The sequence below is a fragment of the Halyomorpha halys genome, unplaced genomic scaffold (genome assembly GCF_000696795.3).
Source record: "Halyomorpha halys isolate HHAL.00 unplaced genomic scaffold, Hhal_1.1 Scaffold399.1, whole genome shotgun sequence".
NCBI lineage: Eukaryota > Metazoa > Arthropoda > Insecta > Hemiptera > Pentatomidae > Halyomorpha > Halyomorpha halys.
This window is the reverse complement of record NW_027107556.1, coordinates 119,269-122,602: the sequence shown is the minus strand read 5'-3', so window position 1 is coordinate 122,602 and position 3,334 is coordinate 119,269.

Below are 3,334 nucleotides of genomic sequence, written 5' to 3'. Positions count from 1 at the left end.
TTTTTTTTATGAGGGTCGGTGGAAATCTTCAGGCCCATACCTATCCGTGTGTGGGATTTTTACCCACTAAAACCACCACCCTACTCCTGTTCATTCCCCTCCACGGGACTGCCGCTAGGCATTACTTCATCGAGGGAAATGGCTGAGTGCCACCTTGCTTACTTGGCATGGTTTTTAGGTTTACATGCTACTAACGTCTTCTAGCCCTCTCTTCCTATCTCAACCTCTTGAGGACGACTGTGGTGAATCTCTTCACTGCGTTCCAATGCTGGTCTGAGAGAAGCATATAGCTCACCACGTTTTCAGGAGTGATGGCGTTTTACTTATACTTCATTATATAAGGATTTACCTTTGATGTTACAATAAATATGTAGGAAGCCAGGTGTGGTTGTAGCGAGGGAGCACGTTCAGTTTGGGGTAATTTCGCAATGTAGAATTATGTTCAATTTAGTAGGCAAAGAAATTATCAAACATATACAATAAAATATGGTTTATTTTCATTTTAATAGCATTACAGTATTTATATAATTAAGTTAAGACTTAAACTAGCCACCAACTAGGGCAAAGGCTAACTTTGAACTAGAACAATCACAGAAAATATTTAATCACATTTAAATTTTTTTTTCTCATTGTTATAAAATATGAAACAGAATTCACCATCTCAAGTTATATTATTATTATTTAGACATTACTTTAAATAATGGCTTTAAGATACAGTGTAATTGTAAGCAAGTTAAAAGAATGGGAAGAACCTTGTGTTAAAGAGGTTTTGCATTTTTTTTTGCATGAAACTCATATTTTCGTTGAGCTGTTGGTTAAACGCGTTAATCCTGTGTTGCACTTGGTTTATGTTGTTCGCCACATTTTGTCTCATCTGCTCATGCAATGTTTCCATCTGCTCCTTCTGCTCTTTGGACATCTGGCCGATAGAATTGATGGAAAGTGCATTGCCGAATTTGCTCTTTGTTATGGTGATGATGGAATCCCCAGAATGGAGCTGATAGGTCACGTAGGCTGGTGTTTCCTTAACAACTGGAAGGGTGTTCAGATCGACTGCTCTGCCATCCACAAACACCTTGTTGTTCACAACCATAACTGATGCGCCACGGACTATGTTGTATAAGCCCTGCAACCATAAACACAACTTATTATAGCATAAAAAAATATAAGCTAGTTAATTAGTCGATGAATAATTATAAATGAGAGAAAAAATGCATTTAGGGACCTTGAGTCTTCTTCACAAGGTCAACATCACCAAATTATATAATGTCGCGAGTAGTGTTGGGCAAAAAGTACAAGTAATTAACTTTCATCTTGTGAGCACTTTCTATTTTCTCCATCTATTCGGAAATATTTTCCTTTGAGTATGTAAAAAGTAATTGAGGACTTCATACTAGCTACAAGAGTAAAATTTATTACCTTTATTAGAGATAAAAATAATTGTGGCAGTCATAATAGTACACTCGCTCTAGTCTTGTGTGATAGTAGTACAGGTAATGTCAGTGAAGTAAATGCCTGCATATGTACATTGACTGTGAACTGCCGCTGATATGGTCTATACTGTTTGATAGTTGCTCTCATGACAGCATTCACTGTCACCAAAATACTGTTGCACTAGTGGAGAAGACAAGCAATATAAGTGAAATAACTGTGCCTACGCCGTAATAGGAAACTATCAAACTATATAAACGTTATCAGTATTCATGACGACAGGCGGGAAAATATTGTTCATTTATATTGTGTTTTGTTTTTTTAACTATCGACCATAGTGGTCCTCGGCTTCAACTTGAAGAAATCTGAAAAGAAAATACACCAATCCCAGGTAGTCTTTAATTATGAAGACTTCAATTATTAACATTTGGGTAATTACACCAGTAATGTCATCAGAACATTTTAGTTGAGTACATTTTGTAATCAAATACATACCACCAGTGTTTTTGAACTCGACTAATATATAATATATGTCTAATGCTGCATGAGTACTTTTAAAAATACCTATAGGTAAAAAGTACTGAATGGAAAGTAAAAGACCTCTAATACAGACCAGAGAAAGCACTGCTGACATGATCAGTCTAAACCTGTTGTGGCAAGGACCTCCTAAATCCTAGATTTTATTTTCTCTCTTAAATAACTAGCAGGAACATAGGTATGTATTAGTTGAGTGTCCCTCAACTCACTGCAACAATTCAGTTAAATTGATTCCTTTGTTAAAAACATATTTATATTGTATATATGTAGATATGAGTCCACGTTGTTTTCTAAAAAAATTGAAAATTAAAAAATGCATAGGAATTTCAGATTAGTTGGACAGAATGTAGTTGGTCAGTTAAAAAATTATATAAAATATCCTCAGATTCTTGAAATTTTTTCAATATGGAGCATGAAAAAGCTAATATTTTTGTGTTTTAAAATTTAATTTTACAAAATGGAAGATTATTGGTTGACAGTATGTAATTGCCTGGTGTAGGTCTAAAAAAGTACAAAATAGAAGAAAATTATACTAGGAAGCCAGGAGTGGTTGTAGCGAGAACTGTATAATAGTAACCAACGCTTCGCACTACTTTGCCATTTTTGTCTCTTTCTTTACCACCACCCAGTCTATTTTCCTATAATTAATTTTTCATAGTTTATAACCATTTATTAAAAAAAATTATTGAAAAAACTATTTAAAGTTGTAAAAACATGAATTTCTGTTCTATTAAATGGCATTAAATAAATGTAAATAATTTCTGACAAGAGGACTGGTATATGCTGACCACATCCCTACCACTGTAGGGACTGACTAAGTGACTAACTGTTCCTGAGGATGTATGGTAGTGATGCCAAGTTGGGGAAATACAATTAGAAATACTTGTATGTATATTCTAAATTAAGTTACATATTTTTAATTATTTTTTCAGATTTGCTATATCAAATTCTTTAGATATTTGTTGCAGTCAATGCTTGCTCAAGAATACCTCATTAATATTCTCTTATCAATTGAGAGTTAGGGAAAACCATTTAAAAAAATAATCATAATTAATTCATTTAAAAGATACAAGATACTTCACCAATTCCAATTAATAAAACCCTAATTACAATTCCCTATAACCATAGCAATCTTGATAACCTCCTCTACCTGAGCCTGTAAGCATGTACCATCATTTGTCCTTTAAATTTCTGTTCCTCAATATGGCGTTTTACTTATATTTTATTGTATAAGGATTTATCTTTGATGTTACAACAAATATCTTAGAAGCCAGGAGTGGTTGTAGTCAGGGAATACAACTTCAGTTTGGGGTAAATTTTTTAATCCTGGCCTCTTTATTGGGTAAGGATATAATCAAACATATGA